The following is a 26286-nucleotide window of genomic DNA, read 5'->3' on the forward strand; positions in this document are numbered from 1 at the left end:
TCACACCACTCTTGTAAATTCTTTAAGACTGTACATTAGGATGCATAATTAAACTGTAAGGAATCAAGTTCCTAAAGTCATATGATTTGTAACAATTTTTATGATAAGTGCATAATAATGTCATTTTTAGTTAAAAATTGAAAAAACAAAATCTGTACAAAATATTTTTAGCTTTAAAATAAAATAAGGTGTCAATGAACGAATTTTTTACTTCTTATCTTAATTATTGCTCTGGATCCATGGTTTATTTTTGATGTTGAGTGTTTTCCGTAAAAAAAAAAAACTAAAAATTCACGAGTTTTTTTGGGCCCAGGCCTACCCATTGGCTGTGCCATTGACGACAATTTCATTACTTTTCCACTATTGAGTAAGAATGCAATGATTATTTTTTGCACTAAAGTAAACAAGGTCTTATTTGCAGCTTGTTTCATGAACATTCTTTCAGGCTTGTGTTAGTTGTTCCTGATGTTGTCTTAAAATTAAGTCATAAGTGAAATGGAGATATCAGAAATAACAGAGAATATAGTTATGCAGAATGCTAGTACAAAGAAAATAAAATTTTTTGATGTACTTCTAACTCTTCGAAAAGAATACAGATCATGAGTCAAATAAATTACAGAAAACGCTTGTTTAAGTGTTGAGGATTGAGATGTTCTCAGAATATTTTACTTATAGAAAGGAGTAGATTAATGAGTGAATGAAATCTAATGGCTTCCTGTGCTACATAGAATGCTCACCTGACAGGACTTATCATTGTAAATACTATGAGGTTCTACAAGAAATATTAATTGATTTTTTTGAATTAGTACAGCATAAGTTTTGGGTATTTCAGAAGTGATGCATGTATTTGCGATAAATTTAGAACCAATACATCTCAACTTGAATTAGAAATAAACAACGATAAAGATGCAACTCAGATACACAATTTGAATAGGCAAAAACCACAGCGACTCAAAATGAACTACATAAGAGGAAAAGAGATACTTTGTATGAGGTAAAGTGTTCTGAATGTTTGGATACCTTTCAAATCCAGAAAGTCTATGATTAAGGAAGAGTTCAATTGCGTTGATCACAACTTAATTTTATCAAAATTAGAATTTTATGGTATTCGAGGGAATACACTAAATATTTTTAGAACCTATCTTCATGGCAGAAGGCAGTTAGTCTCAGTAGGCGAAAATTGGTCAAGTCTCTCCAGTATACATTATGGTGTTCCACAATGCTCAATAATTTTGTCCACTGCTATTCTTAGTAGCAATAAATGACCTTCCTAAAGCTATAACAATTATGTATGCTGATGACACTACATTCTTATGTTCTAGCTCTACTCTGAATGAATTACATGCTCTAACCAATGATATTCTATCACAGATGGCTTTATGGTTTGAATCTAATGGTTTTTTGCTTAATCAAGAAAAGACTCAACATAACTTTTACCCTAAATCATGTAATAAAAAAGGACAACATACAAAACTATACCAAATTTCTAGGACTTTTTATAGACTCCAGTTTAACATGGGAAAAACATATCGAATATATATGCACAATATTATCAAGAGTTATATATTTATTAAAGAAATTAGTGACTTGTGTTTCTCAAAATTATTTAAGGTGTGCCTACTTTTCGTTCTTTCAGTCGATAATTAGGTATGCCTTAATTTTCTGGGGAAATGGTAGCAAAATTGGGAGTGTCTTGATTTTGCAAAAGAAAGCCACTAGAATTCTATGTCAATCAAACTATCTTGAACATTGTCGACCTCTTTTCAAACAATCACAGATATTAACTGTCATAAATTTATATATATACGACCTAGTCCCTTACATTCGACAAGATATAGACAATTACTCATTAATAGCCAATATACATGATCATGAAATTAGAAATAGTGAACAAATTAATATTCCATACTGTAGATTACATAAAATTAGTACAAATTTTTCTGTCATGGGGATGAAATTATATAATAAGCTTCCCAGTCAATATTATAAGTTACCAACCAATAGTTTCAAAGCTAGATTTTATAATTGGCTTTTAATTAATCCAGGGTTTTCCCTCAACCCAATATAAGCAAATGCTGAACCCTGGACTCATTTCACCGGCATTATCACCTTCATTTCATTCAGACACTACATAACCTGAGATGTTGATACAGCATCGTAAAATAACTCGATAAAAAAAAAGAAGTATTTTATGGACGGGGAGAATTTCTGAATAGCTACTGCAAAAAGAAAGCCCTTTCGCCTAGAGGTCCATTGCAATCTACAATATAAAATAAGATACTGTACTAAAAATATGATCCTGATTATCATCAAGCGGACGATATGAAAGCTATATAGGGAGTTTCTATTTTATTTGTCAAATTTATTTTATCTTTAATTTTATTTATCGCATTTTAATTTCAAATGCTATTAAACATCCAAATTAGTCTATAATAGTCATTTTCTAACATTATTTTAATTATATTTCAAGCCACTGAAAAGAAATCAGAAGAAGAACAATGCGAAAGAGTTGAAAATCTTCAACCGCTTTATATGATGACATATTTCAAGGTCTCAGACGTCCTGCCTAAGACTCGCGCTATGGAATGCGTGCTGGTTCGAGTCCTGGTGGGGGAAGAAATTTTCTCATGAAATTTCAGCCAGTGTATGGGACCGGTGCCCACCCAGAATCGTGATGCACTCGGGGAGCTACGATAGGTAGCGAAATCCGGTTGCAAAAGCCAGCTATAATGGTTGGGTGGATCATCATGCTAAGCACACAGTACCTCCATTCTGGTTGGATGATCGTCCACCTCTACTTCGACATGTGGACGTGAGGCCAGCAGCCGGCTGGTCGGTCTGGGCCCTTCATGGGCTGTAGCACCAAGGATTATTATATTTCAAAATGGCAACATTCAATGACTTTCAAATAAAGAAGCAGTTCTGCAGTCCTGCAGTATAAGACCAATGAAAGGAAAACAAGAATTATATTTTGGAATTATATATAAAATGGTCAAAAGCAAATTAAATGTCTGAGGTAGAAGAGATGTTTCAGTATAATGCACGCTGTATCCCATGTGTCTCGAAGTTTCCTATTTGGACCTTGATCGTTTTTATTTTGGAAGTTTACACATTGTTTGTTTATATTGCATTTTCCATTGTTGCCATCCAAATTGATAACAAAATGGTATTGTATAATTAATAAGAAATTATCGTTTTTTACATTCCACTACGTCAATTTATATTAAATACACACATAACTAAGTACTAAGTGCTTAAACTTCAAAATTCGTTCTCTCGAAACATTCTAAAATGGACCTTGATCGTTATTCCTTTGTACCCTTCAAATGTTAACAGAAAATGAGAGAATTTAAATTCTGATGATAAGATTTGGTGATAGAAAGCATAGACCTATACAACAAGAGGTATGCTACCTATTTCTGAATTCTCTCATTTTTCCTGATGAGTGATGACTGGAACTTGAGAGCTCAAAATTTAGTAAACATAGCCAGTCCTAATGACTGTATATTTTGCAAAATGTTCTAAAAGGTTAAAAGTTTATACCTTCTTTCCAGAAAAAGCATTGGCACTTGTTCATTCTTTCTCTACGGGATGGAAATGATCTTTGGAGGAGTTGAATCTAGAGATCCTGTCTTCATTTCCCAATTTGGTGACTGGTTCCTCACTTCTGCAGTTGGCTGTCACCCAGTTGGTACAGTACTATCACCGTTTCCAAAAATTATTAACTCCAAATGCTCGTGTGCAGCTGACGAATATTCATCACATCAAGGTGGAGCTAAAGAAATACAAGACAAATTTCTGAAGATATATTATGGGCTGCTGTGATAGGTAAATAAGGGAATAGTTTGATGAAGAGCTTAATATATTTAAGTTAGGAATATTTGACTTTTTTGAATTAATATATTTAAATATTTGTTAGATCTGAATGGTGGGAGAATTGTGTATATATAATCACTGTTTAATTAATCATATATGAACAATTAATGTGTTATAATTTTTGTTTTAGTGTTTGTATGCTAGATACTCATTCGCAGTAATGTGGTTCAGGTGTTATTTATGAATTATTTACAAAAATGTGAACAAGATTTAAAATTGGAATCATATCATAGTTGAGCATTGTTCTCAAATCACGTGCGACAATCATACTGCTTTTGTGGTGCTTCAGTTTGTGGAAGTTGTACCAGTTAGTGTCTGCAATGTTTGAACATGAGAGAGGCAACAAGACATTAAAAATTTCGCCTTATTTCATATGAAAAACTAATTGCAAGATCTGTGCTAAAATGCTTAAGCTGTTAAAACATGAATGGGTGGAAGGGGAGAACAGAGAATATTTTTTTAACAAGATGGAACAAACACGGCAGCCTCCTCCTGCAGAGCAAACATTGGCAAATATCGAACTTCGTTGTACTTGACAAACTTGAACCCAACATAGCGTCTGTAATGCACAATGCTAATACCAACTGTATTAAATGAATGTAGTGTAGCAAGTTTTTAACAACATATACAGGATGTAAAAAAAAGTTACAAGCCTCGGTGGTAGGTAGATGAGTACCATGTGATCATATTTTGTTAAATAAACCCATGTCCAGAAACACTTTGTTTACATGCTAGCATCTCTGAAATGTGGAGGAAGACATAGGCAGTATAGATGACAAAAACTAGGAAAGAAGTTGAAAAGACAATTGAAATACTGTAAGTAAACATTATTTAAAGAAGATGCTCCAAATGGCTGCCACCAACTTCGATACATTTTGTGCATCCCCTGGTTATGTCATGTCGAACTCTTGGAAATATTCTTAGCATATCTCGGATGACTCCAGCTGCTACCTGAATTCGTGCCACAAGATCTTGTTGTGTCTCCATGGGAGTTTCGGTTTCCATGTACAAAGAAATCCAATGGTGTCAGGTCAGGTGAGCGAGGGGGCCAGACTATTGGGCATGGGTCTCTGGACATGGGTGCAATTTCAGTTTCAATTGTCTTTTTTACTGTACTTCTTTCCTAGTTTTTGTGATCCATACTGCTTATATTCTCTTCCACATTTCAGAGACGCTAGCATGTAAACAAAGTGTTTCCGGACATGAATTTATTAACAAAATATGATCACGTAGTACGCACTTACCTACCACCGAGCCTTGTAGCATATATTTTTTTACACCCAGTATAGTGAAGGGGTATACGTTCATATATCCTAGTCCGTAAAATTTTAAATGAAGGAATAGCATGACTACTGAGCATGTACAGCTTGTGAGTGAGAGGTGTTTTGTCTGAATCTGTGGCAGAAAGCCTGTGTGAAGTCGCCATTTCAAGATGTAAGACGTAACAGACAATTATCTCTTTTCTTCTCTGTAATTTGTCTCAGGTCTGTTCTACAACAATTGTCCTAATAAACTTTTTTGTTCCTAATAAGATAAAGAATAAAAAAGAGTAAGGGTATATTTTTTATACCTTTCATAATTTCTGCGATATTGCTGAATGTGTGGAAACTAATTTAATTATCATTAATTGATGAACTAGTGGACTTACTCGTGTTAAATATGTAATATTTGTCCGGCTTACAGCTGTTTCAGTGCTTCACGCACCATCATCAGAGCCTACTAGATCGCGGCATCATCTCGAATTTCTCTGCCCCTTAAGAGGGTGTGTTTTATTGTTGGAAGGTGTTGAAGTGTGGAGTCGAATAGTGTGTGTGTACTGAAATTGATCTGTGTGTTGAGGATTTGATTGGGGTGTGTTTTAGTGTGTTTGTATATTTCGTATTGTTCTAGTGTGTTGAGTTTTTGGTTCTTGGGTTGTGTGTGTAGGATTTCCATGTCCGTATTTATGTTATTGTATGTATGGTTAGTATTGGTTATGTGATCGGCGTATGTAGATGTATTGTGTCCTCTGGTTATAGCTGTAATGTGTTCTTGGTAGCGTGTTTGGAATGATCTGCCTGTCTGTCCTATGTAGAACTTGTCGCAACTATTACATGTGAGTTTGTATACACCTGTGTGGTCGTATTTATTTGTTTGTTTTTTTTTTGTGTGTTGAGATGTCTTTGTAGTGTGTTTTCTGTTCTGTATGTTATGTTGTATTTCTGTTTTCTGAATGAAGATGCGATCTTATGTGTGCTTTTGTTTTCATATGTTAGTGTGATGTATTTCTTGTGTTTGTGTTGTGTTTTGTGTATTTTTGTGTTTGTTAAGTTTTTGTTTTGTCTTCCTTATGATGTTGTCTATTATGTTTGGATTGTATCCGTTTTCTTGTGCTATGTATTTGATTGTGTTCCATAATTCTGAACTTCACTTTAACTGCCATTAGTTCATACAGTTTTAGTTTAGTTTCCTTTCCAGTACTCTTAAGTTATCTTTTTATTGTGCTGCACACATAATTACATGTAATTTCTCGAATACCCCACACACTTTTCTTTCCGAAATATACAAGTAAAAAATACGGGTACATGGCTTATTCTAAGTAAAGTTGGCAACATTGCCCAATTTTCCTCCTGCGCAACTCCTAAGGTGATAGTACATACCACTAACTTTCCACGTGAGTATGTCAATATTGTTAACATTGTTAATTGGCATTTGAATTAGCAGTACATGTGTCAGAATCAAGTTCAAGTGTGATAAATGTATAGTTTGTGCATCTTATATCTTCAATTCTCAAAATCAGTACCATCTTAACCAAACTCTTCAACCAGATCATAGAGGGTGATACTATTCCACCAGAATGGACCTTATCATATATAAGTACAATATACAAAGAGGAACCCTATGAATTATCGAGGTATCATTGTCTTGGCATCAGTGAGTAGGATACTCAGTAAAATAATCAAGATACGATTGGAGTCTTTAATAGAAAATAAGATATCCGAAGAACAAGCTGGATTTACAACAGACAAATCCTGTGTAGACCATATATTTACAGTTAGACAGATGATGGAAAGAATGTTAACCAAAGCAAAAGAGATACATTTTATCTTCATTGATGTAGAAAAGGCATATGACACAGTACCAGTTAATCGACTTTGGACTGCCCTACAAAAAACTGGAGTCCCAAATCCTCTCATAGACCTCATAAGGAGAATGTATAAGTGTATGGCATGTGTCAAAATGGGGGAAAATCTATCAGCAGAATTTTGTACTACAAAAGGCTTGAGGCAAAGGCATGGAATGTTACCAACTTTATTTAAAATTTTCCTAGAGAATGCCTCGAAGAAATGGAATGACTCATGCAGAGGTATGGGCATAAATTAATAACCATATGTTGCATACCTTGCTATTTGCCGACGACCAGGTAATAGTGGGACAAGATCAGTAAGATATTGAGTATATGTTCCGCAAGCTTGTAAGTGAGTATAGTCTACACGGATTGAAAGTGAATTTTATGAAGACAGAATATATGGTTGTTGGATGGAAAGGAGAGGACTTGGTTGTAAATGGTGTAACAATTAAGAATGTCAGCTTAAATATTCAGGATCAATTATAGATAGTTCTGGTACTTGTGAAAAGGACAATAACTAGAAAAGAGAAAAATAACTAGATCCTTGAATGGTATCCTTTGGAACAGAGAAATGACAAAAGGAACTAAAAAATGTATCTTGAAAACAGCGGTAGAGAGTGTCCTTATATATGGGTCAGAGTGTTGGACTTGGAATGACAGATGGAGGAAAAAGTTAGAGAGCACTGAGATGGATGGGTTACGTCGAAGTATGAGAGTGTCTCGGTTGCAGCATGTAAGAAGTGATTTTATTAGAGCAGAGATGGAAGCAGAAGAAATTGTAGTAAACAGGAATGAAAAATGGATACTGCAGTGGTATGGACGTGTACAAAGAATGGAGGAGGAGAGATGGCCCAGACGGATAATTCATTGGTCCCCCACAAGGACAGAAGGAAAAGAGGAAGGACTCATTTAAGTTGGTGTGTAGTGTGGAAAAAGTTATGATTAAATTCGACTTAGAAGATGGACAGTGGAATGATAGATCCTTATGGTGGACAGGAATTAGAAGCAACCGCTGAAAAGTGGATAGCTGAATTAAAAAGAAAATCAGTACCACTAAAGCATGAGATTGTGATCCTTTACTGCATAAACTCTGCATTTTCAGAATCCGTCTTGAACTTCTAAAGTAGTATATTAATATCTATTATTATTTCGAACTAGTTTATTTTATTATTGTCGCATATGTTTTATAATACAACATATTATATACAAAATGCTGATTCCTCTGTAGTTGTTACATTTATTTCTGTGCCTTTTTTTCAGTTAGGTATATGACCGAATTTTAAGATATGTTTAATAGATTTAATGTGCGGTAGGCCTACTTTAATTAGTTGCAAGCATATTTAATTAGATCATTATTAATATTATCGGCACCAGAGAAGTCTTATAAAGTATAAACTATTTGACGGATTTTGTTCATATTCAGTATTCACAAATCAGTTTATCTTAGAATGATGCACGTGAATTACAATCATTTTAGCAAAGAAATTAATAGATATTTATTTGAAATAAATAATGGAAAAAAAAAAAAAAAAAAGCAGTCAACACGAAATTGACTCCATTTTTATTTTCTTCTTGCATGAGATGAAATAAATTAAATAGTTACCATGTTTGCCCCCAGAAATTTTTTAAATGAAATATTGGCTTTGAATAGACTAGTTTTACACTCAGCACTCATGGGCATTCTCATTGACAGCAGTAGGAGATGACTTGAATCATCAAAGGAAAGGGATCTATACCCCATTTCTAGTAGTCAACAAGTCACAGGTATTGATATGCATTTCAAAATTATGCACTTCTCAGAGGTTACAATCACAGTTCAATGATGCGGTGTCCACTTCAGTTACGGAGTCCATGGAGTTTCCTATAACATGGTCGAAATTCTCCTATCTGAGGAGAATGTAACCCTCCAAGTCTGTGAAGATGCCTGATAATGAGCGAAAAAGGTGTTGATACTTCTACAATTGTCTGAGCAGACTTCTGGACATATCTTTTAGTTTGCTGTTCTCCTAAGTACAGTCTCAACTGTGTTTCCAGTTGCTCATCTTGCATCTGCAAATCTTGACGATTCTTCCCAGTTCTTTTTATTTTTGTTGAAGTTATTGCATCCTTAGCTTATTAACCCATGTTGGCCTTCACTTTCACGCCTTCTGTCGAAAATTATTAGTCATTTTTAAGACCAGTAAAATATATTTAGTAACAATTTGTATCACCATGGTAGATGCCCTTGATTTGGGACAATGCTCAGCTATTATCTATGTGTGTGTGTGTGTGTGTGTTTGTGTGTGCGAGAGTGCATGCATTTCAAAATTTTAACAGAGCTGCTGCTGTTTCAACAAAGCTAAAATGCAGTACTTAAGGAGTTAGGTACAGCTTACAGGAGTAAAAATGTTTGGAAATATTAATTTTTTTCCTCCATTACTACTGTATCTTGTACAATAATGAAAATTGGTATATGTAAAACACTGTCCTTCTGCTATATGAAAAAAAAATATATTTTTACGGTTTAAAAAAAATGTTTTTTTTTCTTCAAAATTCAAAATGGTGGCAGTTCACTGTACAGTGATGAAGCATTTTCGTCATAACTCATAAACTTGTTAACTTTTTCATGTTCTCTCCCTTTTATTTTATTGCTGAAACTCATGTTTACAATATCATGCTCTTTCAACTACATTCCTTGATAAATAATATTTTTTTATTTTGTGTTAGAAGAAAATACTGATATTTGACCATATTTTAAATGAATTTATTTTTTATCATACAATCTATCAAAGGTAGAGAAGTGATTCTGCATCATATTGTAGATATGACATGCATAAATACATACAAAACATTTCATCACAGAATGTTGGATAGTTTTTGAGTTATGAGGGAAACGCTTCATCATTGCACAGTGAACTGCCACCATTTTGAATTTTGAAGAAAAAAAATGTAAATATTTTTTTTTAAATTGTAAAAGTATTTTTTTTCATATAGCAGAAGGACAGTGCTTTACATATACTAATTTTCATTATTGTACAAGATACAGTAATGGAGGAAAAACATGTTAAATATTTCCAAAATTTTATTGCTGTAAGCTGTACCTAACCCCTTAACCAAAGAAGTGAGCTGGAAGTATCCCTCAGTGCACAGATGCATAATATTAATAAAGAATGACTGGTAGAATGCTAGTGTAATTAGGTAAACATTCCAGTTTAAGTAATTTTACATGCAGTGTAAAAATGAAATATGAACATGAACAAACAAATAAAGAAACCTCAATAAAAAGTAATTTACATTTTCTTCTAAGTTTTCATGTAAAATTTCACCCTCAGGTCTAGGAGTGATGGCGGTGCGTAATTTCTAATCACTAAATTGTGCACCAATATACTTGGGTTAAATCCCAATCTCTCCGCAGTGCATGTCACTATTGATAGTAATTCGTCCGTAGGATGGGGATGTTAAGACTGGCAGTCTCCTTGATGCTATTCGATAGGAGTGGGCTATGTGCTGGCACTGGGTTTCCCCTTCTCCTTTCCTCACCATCATCATCATCACCCATATCCTACACTACACTTACACATACACTCACCGTAGTACACAACATAACTCTTCACAGATACACATCATGCAACACGTGGCCCACCGAAGTGGTGTGCAACTTAAAAATGGGTCACAGTCCTGCCATCTATCCGCAATATGCGGAACGCGAATCACGCAAGTGAAGTGGGTAGGAATTAGATACTTACTTACTTACAAATGACCTTATTCTCAAACACCCTTAACCTATGTTCCTCTCTCAGAGTGAGCATCCAAGTTTCACAACCATACAGAATAACCGGTAATATAACTGTTTTATAAATTGTAACTTTCAGATTTTTTGACAGCAGACTGGATGATAAAAGCTTCTCAACTGAATAATAACACACATTTCCCATATTTATTCTGCATTTAATTTCCTTCCGAGTGTCATTTATATTTGTTACTGTTGCTCCAATATATTTGAATTTTTCCACCCCTTCGAAGGATAGATCTCCAATTTTTATATTTCCATTTCGTACAATATTCTGGTCACGAGACATAATCATATACTTTGTCTTTTCGGGATTTACTTCCAAACCTATCTCTTTACTTGCTTCAAGTAAAATTTCCGTGTTTTCCCTAATTAGATACATATACATTTTCTGAAAATGTTGTATACATTGTGTGTACGTGTGTGTCTAATGCCTACCCTCTTCACTTAATGTGATTCGGGTTCCATATACTGCAGATAGATGGCAGGACTGTGACCCATTTTTTTTCAAGTTGCACACCACTTCAGCAGACCACGTTATGCATGATGTGTATCTGTGAAGAGTTATGTCGTGTTTTTAGGTGAGTGTGTGTGTAAGTGTTCGTGTAAATGTGTTGTAGAGAATGGGTGAGGAAGGGAGAAGGGGAAACCAGCGAATAGGGATTATAAAGAATGGACACTTCGCGTCGGTACCTTTGATGTAGCCGGACTGATTTCAATGACCTTCAAGCCAGCTAAAGCGTGAGATTCTGCTTTCTCCCTAGAGTTGTCGCTAACATCACACCAGCTAGCAGTCGACATATTGGAAATATAACACACATAATTAATATATCTAGGCACATTATGTACTCAACTAAAATAAATTGGATCCATAAAATAATAAATCCGTCATTAACTGTAATGTCTAGACTCTAGAGTTCCTTTATAATGAGAGTTGAGACGTTGACCCCAACAACAATTAAAATATGTAATGATTTGATAGCGCTGAAAATGGAAAAACAAAACTCTTACGAGAAGTAAAACCATATACCTATATTATAATTATATACAAATATTAAACGAATTCGATACTTAATTTTATAATGTATTATATTATTTTATAATATAATTTATTATATCTGAAATGTAAAATATTATTATTACAACTAGTTTGTCACTGAGAAATAAGGAAAAGCTGTTAACTTGAATTTATTTGAAGCAAAGCATTACTGGATTATGCAATAAGGTAGGCGATGTTTGGATCCTGTGTCTCAACTCTAGTCTCAATTATTATCTTAGCATATGCTCGATTACACTAACCTCTAGCGCTTGAAAGTGGAACTAAATGCTGGTGCACAGAGAAACAAAACACAGGAAAATTCGCTCAGTGTCCATTCTTTATAATCCCTATTCGCTGGGGAAACCTTTTGCTGGCTTGTAGCCTACTTCTGTCGAATAACACCAAGGGGGCTGCCAGGCTTAATGTCCCAATGGATGAATCGCTATCAACAGTGACATATGCCATCTCTTCATATGCATTGCAGAGAGATTTGGGATTTAACCCAGGCATATTGGTGCTCAATATAGTGATTAGTATACAGTATATTTTATTGTAACAAATGGTTGGTTTTGTGTAGAATAAAAAACCATTTCAGTACGGAAAAACGAATATAATGTCTAGTAGTTTATTTGGGAATGGCTACAGACTCAGTTGGGTCGTGAGTGGTGATGGGATTTTGCTCGTTGCCAAAACTTTCAGAATGGCCCCAAGGTGTACTCAACCTCCTATCAAACTGAGTAACAGATCCTTCCTGGTGATAAAAGGCGGTTGGAGCATGGTGCCAACCACACAACTTCGTTATAGTGCCGAGGTCATGAAGGCATGGAGCTTTAGCTCTAAGCTATTATCTTTTATATAAAGAAATGAATTGTTTATTTGAATATCCTGGTACACTATCTATTCACATGGAAGTAATAACTTGGACAAATTTTAATTGATTTTATCCATTACTCATATATAACCTGGTCTTTATTTCACCGTCCTTAGCAACCTAAACAATTACTTCATTCACAGCAGTGAATTAAAAGTTTTTAAATCACTCTGTCCTTGACAACATTAGCACAGCAATAAAATCCATACATTCATGCATTTATAGACATCTCTGTAATTTTAAAATGGAGCTTTAACATATTTTCAAGTTGGTACGTTCACAGATTCTCCCTACAACAAATAAATACACTATAAGTGATAAACAATTGCTAGGACGTTAATATCAGTTGTGTGCAGACTTGCAGGATGTTGATAAATAAACTGGAGTGAAGTTAACTTCTTCACAAACAACACATTGCAAAGAAAAGGGCTACAATTTAAAATTAAACTTAGACACTAGTAATGGATAAAACCTGTTGTCTTCAGGTAAAGAGGAATATGTCAAAATTTGGCCAAAATGAGTTATATATACTGTTATAATCCTGAAAGCGCGTTCTTTAGTTGGGTAAAGGGAAACAAGAGATATCTCTATTAGAAATTGTTAAATCCACGTGTGTAAAAGGACACAGAACTTTAATGTAATAATTTGATTTGGGTAAAAGGAAATATGTAAACTTATTTCCTTAAACACAGTTTGGTGGTATTAAATTGTAATTTCTAAATTAGAGCTTATAAGTATGTTGTGTTGGCACTTCCTAAATAGTAGCAAAATTTTTATGAGTTGTGAATTAAGATTTCGCAAAGGACTTGTAATATCACAGCACTCTGTTCTATGCGTCTTGCCAATTCTTCATCAAGAGGTAAGTGATAGTATACCTATTGTAAGCAATATTGAACTGAAATAAATGAGAAATTATAGATATTAAAATCAGATCAAGCTCGGACAGAAAAAAGAAAGAAAATAAGAAGAATGTCCATCGATCATCCACATGATTGGATGCAACTTGTCAGAGGAACAGGGAGAAAGAAACCAATTAAAGTGATAAAAATGAAGCAAATTTTTACCAGTGTTCTGATTTCTTCAAAGATGCTTTGCACATGAAGAAGAAGAAGAATGGTAACGGCAAAAAGTTTATGTGGAAAAATGTGAAATGGCTTCGATTTATTCAAGAAAATGGGATTATGATGTATAGAGAGTCTTTGGACGCAGCAGCACCTTTCAAAATCATGACTCTTGGACAAAGAGGACAGGCAAGAAATTTATTTAATTTAATTGTATTTAGAACCATTAGCTGTTTTTTGCAGCTAGAATGACAAGTTGTTTCAAAGCCAAATTATCAGAGAAGATGATAGGGAATCCCAACCTGAGACACCGTAAGATATGCTGTCTAAGCACTCTAGTGCTGCTTCGCCGTATTTCCACTGAGTGTTAATGTACTTTGTACGAATCTATTTGGCTAAAGTAAAGACATATTAACATACGTCATCGCATGATCAAGTGTTGTTTGTAACTCTTAAGGTAAGCAAGCCTTCGTTTATGGTTCAAAATATGTTGTTGTTTTCTAATGCCAGGCGTTTGACAATAAAGTCATTTGATCTCTTACACTCCAATATTTTTCAAAGATATTATCAAGGCCAGCCACTGAAGCACAGATTTTGAGGTGTTCCGAATCCATTTCTTGGTTTGAGTTGCACAATGGGCAGTTAGAGGACTGATATATTCCAATTCTATGCAGGTGTTTGGCCAAACAATCATGGCCTGTTGCCAATCTAAATGCAGCTACAGACGATTTTCGTGGTAAATCGGGAATTAACTGTGGATTTTGATGCAGAGAGTTCCATTTTTTCCCTTGGGATTGTGTTATCAAATTTTGTTTGTTGAAGTCTTAAGTATGTAGATTTAATAAATCTTTTCACAGAGTAATACATAGATTTAGTGACAGGTCTGTAAGTAGCAGTGCTGCCCTTCTTTGCTAAATCATCCGCATTCTCGTTTTCCAGGATTCCACAATGGGATGGTATCCATTGGAATACAATTCTTTTATTGAGTGATATTAATTGAGAGAGCATTTTAGTTATTTCTGCTGTTTGAGATGAAGGTGTGTGTTTAGAGACTATTGATAGAATAGCTGCTTTGGAGTCTGACAATATAACTGCATTTTTAAATTTATTGATGTGGCATAGAAGATTCCTGAGACTTTCACTTATTGCAATGATTTCTCCATCAAAACTTGTTGTTCCATACCCAAGAGATCTATAAAGTGAGAAGAGACAGCACGTAACACCTGCACCGGCACCTTGTTCTCTGGAGTTCAAGGATCCGTCGGTGTATAAATGAAGCCAGTTTTGTGGAGGGTACCTAATATTAATAGTCTCTAAAGACAATTGTTTTAGTATTTCAGTGTTTACTTCTGATTTTAGTATTTCTTCTGTTAAATTTAGAGTATATTCTATATTTAATAGAGTTAAAGGGTTTGGTTTAATTTGTAGGTTTTCTTTTAAATTCGGGATATTAATTTTCTGTTTTAATTCTTGAACAATGGATATGAAACTTTTTTGAGTTTTCAATCTACAGAGAGGACTGTATGAATGCCAATTGTTTCCTGGTAATCTAATAAGTTTTTCATATTGAATCAGTGCATTTTCTTCTATTGTCATTTTGATGCTGTTAATATTAGTGAGGAATCTCATAGAATCTATTGGAGTTGTTTTGATTCCACCAGTAATGAGTCTGAGAGCTTGGTTTTGAACATATTCTATTTCGTTTATGAAAAGTGAAGTAATTAAAATTTCTCCGCAGTATGTCAGCACTGGCTGTATAAACATTTTGTATGTAGTGTTCAAAGTATTCCTAGAGCATCCCCATTTCTTTCCTGCTAGTCTTTTTAGAAGGGAGAATCTTTTACGAGCTTTTTCAGAAATGTATTTCAAATGGTTGCTCCATGTTAACTTACTGTCGAAAATAACTCCAAGATATTTGGATTCATAAGTCCTAGGGAGTTGTTGGCCATTGTATTGGATATTGAATTCTCTTTCTTTTTTACCAAGTGAAAATATTTGGTAGTTACTTTTGCTTAAATTGAGTGTCATCAAATTTGATGTATTCCATTCATGTAATTGATTTAGAGCTTTAAGAGCAGAATTTTGAATTTTGTCTCTATGTCTGTAAGATCCGGAAGTCCACAAAACTATATCAACTGCAAATAGTGCTATTTTCATGTTTGATTCCTCTAATAGGGAGGGTAAAGGTACGGTCACACGTCGCTACTTTTGCAGCGCTACTTTTATACTGCAGCTGCAAAAGTTGCGTGTCATGTTCACACGTAAGCCAAAAGTAGCGTGCTGCACGCTACTTTTCATGCTGCGCAACCCGAGTGCTGCAAATGTTGCAACTGGAGGTTGCGAGTCTGTTCACACGCAAGGCGCTACTTTTGCAGCCGTAGTCATGCTGCAGGTTCCCATCTCTGTGTTGACTTCTCAATATACATTTTGTGGTTATGTTCGCATTATTAAGAAACTCATGCGAAAGCTTCCTTATCTATTATTTGCTTTTCTGTCGTATCTAGTATTCAGAAATTGACATTATTTTTACTATAAAGCTTTTAAAAACGCCTATATACTTAAATGATAACCAACAGTATATTCACGTAATCAATGTTGGCAACCCTCCTGTTTGGAACTATGCTACGGAAAATTTAAAAAATGAATTATATCGTCACCAATTATGCTCATACTGTGTTGTGTATTTAATAACTGTTACAGATAATTTATTTTCATCACATTTAACATTAAAATATATCCAAACAATAAAAGTATCATTGACACATTTGGGTGGTAACACTGGTTGCAACCGCAGCAAAAGTTTCAACAAAACCGATATCAAAAATGCTGCGGCTGCAACCCTGAGAACCCTGTTCACATGTCGCTACTTTTAAGTTGCGCGCAGCATGGAAAAGTAGCTGGCAGCAGGTTCGGCAGCCGCTACTTTTCGGGTTGCACCGTTGTTCACTCATCGCAGTACAAGAGTTGCGCAGTTTTTTGTACTGCAGCGCTGCAAAAGTAGCATCGTGTGTTCGTACCTTAAGTCATTTATATAAATATTGAATAAAGTTGTGCTGAGAACAGCACCCTGAGGTAGACCTCAATATGTTTGTCTGTAACTAGAAAGTGAGTTATTGAATTTAGTGGCAATGAATCTTTGACTAAGGAATTCTGATATCCATCTGAACATATTGCTGGAGATACCTAATTTCTGGAGTTTTAGTAATAATTTATTTCTCCAAACAGAGCATATGCTAACTGAAAGTCAATAAATATTGCCAAGGTATCTTCTTTCTTGTTAAAACTATCTTTTATTTCTTGGCCGAGGCGTATGACTTGTTCATTGGTAGAGTGTAGTTGTCGAAAGCCGGCTTGTCTTGGTGATAAAAGATTTTGGGATTCTAAATACCAAGTTAATCTGTTGGAGATCATGGACTCCATGGTTTTTGCTATCATGCTTAATAGTGCTATTGGTCGATAACTATTAACATCATGAGCAGGTTTCCCTTTTTTGTGAATTGGTACAATGATTGCTTTTTTCCAAGCTGCAGGAATTGAGGTGTTCCATGATAAATTGAAAATGGATAAAAGTACAGACTTGGCTTTTTCCCCCAGATGTTAAAAAAATTCGGAATGAATGTTGTTGGGGCCAGGAGATTTCTTGGTTTTTAAATTTTGTATAGCTATATTTAATTCTTTGGAAGTAAAATTTTGATGAAATATTTCAGGTTTTGTACTAGTAATATTGTTTTTATTATTTTTATGTAATTCTCTTTTGATAAATTTGTCAGTTTTTTTTTATATTGGGATGTAATCTGTGAGAGTTTGAGTAGTGTTTATTAAATGCGTTTGCCATATCTCTACTATCTGTTAGTGTTTTGTTATTATGAATAATAGGTTGGCTATAATTTTCCTGTGTATTGGAAATATTCTTCAGAAATTTATATGTTTTAGCGCTATCGGTTCTGTAATTAATATTTTCAATAAATTTATTAAAACTGTTCTTTTTTGCTGTTATGATTGCTTTTTTAAGAATGGCAGTCTTCTTCCTCCAATCTTGAGTATCTTATGGTGTTTTGGTATGTTCTGCTTTGGTTCTTGCTTTATCTCTAGCTTGTTTCAATAAATTCAGGTTTTCTGTCCAGAATGGGGTGTATTTTTTGGTTTGCCTCGTGGAATGTGCTTTTTTGCAATTTTAAGAAGAGATTCACAGAAATATTTGTTCAATCTATCTGAGTTTGTATTTTCCATTAGTGATGTGTTGAGCTTGAGGTATTTCAAGTGTTCTGAATGCGAATATGCGCTTTATAATCTATTCGGACCAAAATTGGATGTTTAATGAGCATATAATTGATTGTATGTCTTTTCTGACCACGCCCACTTTTGCAGACTTTAATGTTTTTCGATATATTTCCTAAACCGTTGAAGATATTTTTATGAACTAACTCTTGTTTTTTGCGAGAAATTTCATATTTTCTGTTGATACCTCTGTCAACTTTCTCTTTGGTCATGGTCATCTATGGTTTGGTTTCCAAGGAAACGGGAAGCGAGGTAAACGTAAATATTTGTTATTTTGTATTTGTGAAGGTAAAAAATGGGAAGAAATAAGAAGTTTGGAAAGAGAAAGTTTACTGGGAACACTTATACAAGAAAGAAGGAAGTTACTAGTGATTTAATTAGTAATGGAAAAGTTAGTAATGTATTTAGTGCAGAAGAGGTTTGACCGAACACCATGTGAAGCAAATGTAACAACTACCAGAGCCGGTAAGTGTGTTACACCTCCTAGTTTATCGAAGAAGGAACTTTCATCTTCCATAGAACTATTTGATGAGATGTGTGAAATGCAACAGTCTAATATTTGTGAAAATAACATGTTAAAATCTGGTTATGTACTAGTGGATTTGGAACTGATGTCAAAAGCATTATCTCAAAAACAAAATGTAAATACTGTGAATGTGACTCTCTGTCAATTCAAGAAGACATAAAGAAACGAAAAGGACTTGCCAGATCATTAGTAATAGTGTGTGCAGTGTGCAGAAAGGAAGGCACTTTTCAAACATAAAAAATTACTGCTAGTGGATATGAAGTTAATACAAGATTCATATATGGGCTACGCTGTATTGGAAAAGGTTATGCTGGTAGATTGTGTGTCATGATGAATGTCTAAGCCTCATTCAAAATTTCATAAGGTGATTGGACATATTCAAGAATCAGCTGATAGAGTCTCAAAGATAGTATGTTAGAAGCATGTAAGGAAACAGTGCAATGCAATGACAGTGATGATAAGATTCCAGTTGCATTAGATGGGACATGGCATAAGAGACGCCACATGTCAAACCATGAGTTGTGGTAGCTACTTCAGTTCATACAGGCAAAGTTTTAGATTCAGAATTGCTATCAAAATATTGTTATACATGCAAAAAGTTAGGGACTCATGAAGGTTGTGTAAAGAATTTTGATGGAAGCAGTGGTGGTATGGATGCAAAGGGAGCTGTATGTATTTTTCAACGTCCCAACCAGACTCATGGTGTAAAATAAAAACAGTACTTAGGTGATGGAGACAGTAATGGTTTTGTAAAAGTTGTGGAAAGTAAACCATATAATCAGGGACGATTATACTGTGGAGAAACTGGAGTGCATTGGACATGTACAAAAGCGCATGGGTTCCAGGCTTCGCAAACTCAAGAAAGATTTAGTGGGGGAGAAACTTTCAGATGGCAAAGGTGTTGGGGGATCAAAGAGACTTACAGATGGGATGATAGATAAATTACAAAATTACTATGATCAAGCCCTAAGAAATAATTTGAATAGTCTACAGGATATGAGGAGTGCAGTATGGGCTACATATTTTCACGAACTCTCCACTGACGATCATCCCCAACATGACCTGTGCCCTAAAGGTGACAATTCGTGGTGCCAATATAATAGAAAGGTACCTCATTATAAACACTATGGTTTACCAGAATCTGTTATTGCCATAAAACCAATATATAGAGACTTGTACCATCCAGAGTTGCTAAAAAAATGTTTGCACAGTAAGTTTCAAAATACAAACGAAGCATTTAACCGTGTTCTGTGATGCAGGACCCCCAAAACAGTCTTTGGTATTGTCAATACACTTAGATTAGGACTAAGAGATGCCATCATATGATCCAGTGATGGAAATATTGGAAGAGTCGAAATCTTACAAAAGTTGAGGATTGAACCAGGCTTCAATACCATAACATCTTGAAGGAATTAGACTCTCTTCGCATCAAAAAAGCAGAAATGGTAATGGAGGAAATGGCAAAAAGGAAGAAAATTGAAGAGGAATAAGAAGAGAAGCCATGAGGACACAGAAGATCCAGATTATGATGCTGGAATGTCCTAGCAATGCACGTAAGTATGAGAATATTTGCCAAAACTTTAAACTCCATTTTTCTCAATTGTACATTTTTTGTAACGTTGGTGCACGTTACATCAACACCATTAAAGATAAATGCATGAAATTTGGAATGTACATTAGGAAGACCATAACTAATAATAATATGAAAGGACATTTTTGTAAATTACTTAGAACCTGAGTTTTCAAATTTTGAACACAAACACAAAATTAAACATTTAGAAAAAAATTAATAATTAAAAAACTAATAACATTTGATCAAAACTAGTTTGTATTATTAAAGATAAATGTATATTAAATAATCCCTGAAAATTTGGAGTTTGTACCTCAGATACATCCAGAATAAAGTGCACCTTTGCTGGTTTCGTAACACTGTCATCAATTTGTGTGTGTTCGTTCACAGCTAAGTGTTGCGTCACCCCGAGTTAGATAGTCAGTAGTCAGTCAGTAGTTGAACCATTGCTAGCAAGACATCATGAAGTCGACAAGAAGGCTTTATCCTTCTGCGAGGAAGAAATTTAGACTTTGCGTCTGATGTCACCACGGCATCAGAAGAGGAAGACCCATCACCAATACGTAGAGGCAACAAGCCAACAATATTGTATCTGTTTGTATCCTTTAAAGTTCTTCCAACTTACAGTCTTAATAAACCTTGTTTTGTTGTGAACTAGACTTCAGTTACTATAAGTGCAAATTTCTAATAATTTAATTTAACCACAAGTTATTTCCAAGTAGGAATCCTGTATGAAGTTCATTGTTGTCCTTCTGTTCTACAATAGTGGTGTGAGAATCCTGTTAACGTAACATAGTAGAATAATAAGGAGGTGATGGACGTAAATAATTCTCAACTCGAACCCATCTGCCATCCTTGCGGAATAATAGACAAGGAGAGTACGACAAATTTGGTTTTGAGAAGTGGAATATTACCCGCTTTTTTCTTGTAGATAAATACATGATTTTTCCGAGGTCCTCACAAGCACATGAGTTATTCGTAAGTTATAAAGATTCTATACATTTAAAGTAAGGTAATGAAAATATTTTTAATTTAATAAGAAATAGGGAGAGTTGGATGTCTCTCAACGAAAGGTTTAGTTTTCTAGACATGTGGGGTTTCTCAATATTTCGGTTCAATTTATCCATGCTAGTATACTATATCACGCATTTGGTTTAAGTTCAGACAAATGATAGATCTTAACGTACATGTTGGAGCGTCAATAAATTATAAAAGAAGCAGTGATGCTATATCAGAGAGAATTGAACCATGCATTGTCATTGAGGTCTTTGCCACATCAAAAATTTTAATTGTTAAAAGTACCACATTCCCCCATAAGGATATACATAAATGAGGAGCTTGGAATCAAAACGCGTTAAGTCCAGATTTTATCGAAAATGCGTTTTTTCCGAATTTACATTCTTTTAGAGGCGCTTCATCATGCTACGCTTGACATTTGTTGCAATTGACATTTTTAGCCTGTTTAAAGTCAGCCTGAAATCGAGGGTCTGATTCAGAACGTATTCTGTCCATCACCCTGAATGGATCAAACCGAGTTAAGTCCATGAAGTTAAGATTTCTAACGAAAGCAGTACACCAGAATGAACGTAATTAATTCGCCTCCTGTCTTTAACTAATGTTCATTGTTGACTCTTCTCTAAAGTTTTTTTTATTGCTACCTTTAGGTCCATGCAGTAAGATTTAAAAGGACGAGTTTATTGCCTGGAATCTCTATTTAAATCCCCACGCGCAGACAGTGAGTTAGTGGTGTGCGGTAAGTGGCATTTAAAAGCAGGTGGAGGTGGTTTGCAATAAACATGGGTCTTTTACTACAAACTGTGATATTATACTCATAATTTAGTTACATTTTGAACTGTATGGTAGGCTTCGAAAGACTCTAGTGCAAAACATTGTTTGCACTCCCACGTTATTTCGCTTGTTTCTTGTGAGATTTAAAAACTTTGCAGGTTATCGCTGGTTTCTTTTTCTATGGGTGATAGGTATATGACGGGAAGGGGGGGGGGAATGAGCCCGACAGTTTGCTTGTAACATTGTCGTCGTAACACCAGCATCCCTTCCACTAACATTGCAGCTAGGCAAGGTTAAACCTCAATAAAATGTCTGCTTTCAGGTCTAGTCGATTTGTGAAGTTCCTTTCCTGCCTGGGTTTGCTTCCCTTCACGGTCTTACATGCAATTACGTAGACATTGACAAGCTGAAAAGGACCGGTACCATAAATATTATATTGAAGGAAACATTTCTGCAGTCTTTTTTACGTATTTTGCCATAATGAGGAAGGGATATAAGACTTCACTCTGACGCTGACCTGACGGCGAACCCACAACATAACGTTATTGTACTCTATTACGCCCTTCAGTTTCACCACCGTTTCTTCCTCTTCATTGTTACCCTTTTTTCCTTTATGTTGACCATGTGAATCTTGCGCTTCGTAGACAGACCTTTTCTGTCATGTCACTTTACTGCCAATAACTCTTACAAGACCTCGATTCTCACTCCCTTTCTTAAACTTTGTCGATTCCACTTGGGATGCAGGACAACTTCAATGCACTTCTATTTAAACAGTTACGAATTTTAGAAAACCTTTTGCATATATTTGGAGCAAAATAACTCCTCTTCTTCAAGAAAGGTCGTTTTACAACATACAACAAATCTCTAAATAGACAGCTTCAAAAAACTCAATATGACAGCTTGAATGAAAACTGTAAATAAAAGTCACAGGGTCTCCGAGACGTCATGTCTAGACGGCTACGCTTTGGGAGCGCATCACGTTGCTGACCAGTCTTCAGTAGGCAAGGGGTTAGTTAATACAGCTTCTGGAAATAAGTGAAAGATTTAATATTTTTTAAGAATTTACACGAAAGGGCTGATAGAGTATTAGCTGCATTCATTACAACACTTTAAGCACTACGCATGTTATAAAATCATGGAAGAAGGTATGCCAGTTGGGGAGCACTCTACAGGAACTCGAAAACGTCGGAAGAGTGGAACATCGAAACGAAAGAGGGAACAAGAAAACAGGTGAGTCTATTATACTTTTCTACATACAGTTTTACATATGAGTTTATGAGTTAGAATTGACTCCTTAATTCACCCGTTATGATAATGTGATAATTAATCACGCAATAATTGATGCAATATTGTGTAAGTTTGTTGCATAGTCCATCACCTAATATAATCATAATTTTGAAATTTTTAGATATACCGACAAGGATCCTGACATGCTTCATTTCGAGCCTCCCTGTAACCATAAGGAAGGAAGATACAGATGCTGCAGCATCCCAGCGTTCTACCTAATTCAGCAAAGAGAAAGAGTCCTTAATCATCATGATAAATTGCAGCAAGATAGACTTCTGGGATCCATGATGTCTGTGTCTGTTCCGAAACGACGTCGTCCAAGGAAGGATGATGAAAAATTAAACTCGATGTTCATCAGGTATCAAGTTAGAGTTCATGATGAAACACTTCCAATATGCTGTAATTTTTTTAGAACTTTATTCAATATTGGGCAAAGCAGAGCTAACAGTATTGCTAAGTCAGTAATGTCGTGTAAACCCATCACTTAGAGGAGAGGGGGTGACCGCAAAAGCAAGTTGTATGCAGAAAAAAAAACAGTCTGTAATCAATTTTCTTTCTAAACTCAAAGCCAGAGAAAGCCATTATTCAAGGGGGAAAAGTAAGAGACTTTACCTTGCTTCGGAACTGAACATAAATAGATTGCATAAAATGTACAATGCTGAAGTTCCATATTCTTTAAAGGTGAAAAAATGTTTTTTTATAACATTTTTTCTACAAATTTCAACTTGGGGTTTGGGGATCCTGCAACGGACGTTTGTAGCTTTTGCATCAGGACGAAATTCCAAATTGAATGTGCTGATACTCCAGAAAAGAAGTTGGAACTACAAGCTGAGTTAACTGCTCATAAATTGAGAGCGAAAACATTTCACAAAATTATGAAGAAAGATCCTCAGAATAGTATGTCCTTATGTTTTGATCTCCAACAAGTGCAGCCATTACCAAAGCTAGCAATTGGGGAGGCATACTACGCACGACAGCTTTCTTACTATGCTTTGTGCATTACTGATATTGATAACACATTTCCCAACTTTTACTGCTGGACAGAAAACCAGGCAAAAAGAGGGGCGATTGCAGTTAGCTCTGCTCTGACTCATTTCCTAACAAATTATAATTAAAAAAAAAAAAACATTTCCCTCCTGAGACTCTTCTCCGACGGTTGCGCTGGTCAAAATCGAAATGCACATGTTGTCCATGCTTTGTATTGGTGGTTGTTGAATAAATCTCCAGATTCATTGAAGGAAATATGTATGACTTTTCCTGTGCGAGGGCATTCCTTTTTGCCAGCAGACCGAATGTTTGGTATTTTGGAGAAAAGCCTCAGGAAACATGCAGAAATACTGACGCCAAAAGAATATCATGATATTTATGGTACATTCGGTGTCGTTCACGTGTTGGGTGAGGATTGGCATATACACAATTTCAGAGATCTGTGCGATTACTTGAAAAAGCCAGTTGGCATAAGTGATATGAAGAGAGTTAGGCTCAGGAAAATAATGAAAGCAAACAAACATTACATCAATGTAAAATTGGAGTATACTTACACAATGGATGACCTAAGTAAATGTCCAGTATCACTACTTAAGAGAGGTCATGCCATTGAAAATATTGAGAGGTTTGACCCACCCTTAGTACCAGTAAGGAATAAAATAAAAGCAGAAAAATTGTTGGATATAAAAAAGTTATTGCAACAAAGATTTGGTGAAAACTGGAAAAACAACGATCAGCTGCAGTTGTATGTCAAGGTTATTGACCATGAAGAAGGACTTTCTGATCAGTGTGAGGATGATGAAATAGTGGAGTGTGAGTGTATGGAAGAAGAGCCTGGATTATCAGTGATATGACTGAACTGAACTCAACAATGACAGTTAAATTTAATAAATTAAATTTTCATTCTATGTTGCTTGCTAAAACAGGTAAACATAATTTAATAATTTAATAAAATAATTGTCTTCAAAGTTAACTTTGTATTTGTATAAGAGTCTTTGGAAAGGAATGTGGTCACAATTAAAAAAATCAGCTTAAATGAGTGTTTTGAATATATGTTTGTAACAAAACGATTTCAGTCCGTAATTTCGGAACAAAACGCATTAAGTCCATGATTTTCAAAACTTCTTATATAAATATTACGCTTGGATAATTTTGTTTGATTTTGCGCAATAGTGCCACCTAATTTTGCGTAGAATTCTAATTATATAATTGCTTTCAAAACTTTAAATTTTTCAGAAGTTTAGGAGCTTTTAGTTTTTCGACTCTCCTGGAAAGTTTTGATTTGTGGACATAACGCGTTTTGATTCCGAGCTCCTCAAATATACTTGGACTTCTCCAGATGGATTGACACATAACCAGATAGATCACATCTTGATAGATAAAAGAAGAATACTAGTATAGTAGACATTCGAACCTTCAGGGGGACAGACTGTAATTCTGACCATTATTTGGTAATTGGAGAACTAAGAGAAAGGCTGTCAGTAGCCAAGCAAGTAGAGCAACAAGTTAATATTAGAAGATTCAATATTCCGAAATTAAAGGACGAGGAAACTAAGCAACATTATCAGGTCGAAATTTCAAATAGGTTTGCTGTATTAGCAAGTTCCGACGAAGTTGAGGAAGAGTTAGATGTTAATAGCATGTGGGAAAATATCCGAGATAATATCAAAATTGCAGCTGAACAGAGCATAGGTTATTATGAAACTAAGAAAAAGAAACCGTGGGTTGATGAAAATTGTTGCATGGTAGTAGAAAGAAGGAAACAGGCAAAATTGAAATTCTTACAGGATCCAGTTGAGGTGAATAGAGATAATTATTTCAATAAAAGACGGGAAGCAAATCGTATGCTTAGGAATAAAAAGAGATTACTTGAAGGAAAAACTGAACGAGGTAGAAACAAATAGTAAAAATAAAAACATTATAGATTTATATAAGGGCATAAAGGAATTGAAGAATGGATATCAGGCAAGGGTAAACATGATCAAGGATGAGAATGGTGACTTGCTTGCAGATGCTCATTCAATCCTGAACAGATGGAAAAACTATTTTGGACAACTACTAAATATACATAGGCCAAATAGAAATGATTGGGACGAAATTGAAATACAAACTGCTGAGCCATTTA

General features: G+C 35.0%; 1 long non-coding RNA gene across 1 annotated transcript in view; it reads left to right on the plus strand.

Annotated features, from left to right (window-relative positions):
• The window catches only part of LOC138713303 (uncharacterized), a 38346-nt gene extending 12339 nt beyond the window's left edge, over positions 1-26007 (plus strand). Inside the window, exon 3 of the long non-coding RNA XR_011335828.1 lies at positions 3555-26007. This is a non-coding gene — a long non-coding RNA (uncharacterized lncRNA). The remainder of the gene's footprint in view (positions 1-3554) is intronic.
• Positions 26008-26286: the final 279 nt, after the last annotated feature.

The sequence above is a fragment of the Periplaneta americana genome, chromosome 14 (genome assembly GCF_040183065.1).
Source record: "Periplaneta americana isolate PAMFEO1 chromosome 14, P.americana_PAMFEO1_priV1, whole genome shotgun sequence".
Taxonomy (NCBI): Eukaryota; Metazoa; Arthropoda; class Insecta; order Blattodea; family Blattidae; genus Periplaneta; species Periplaneta americana.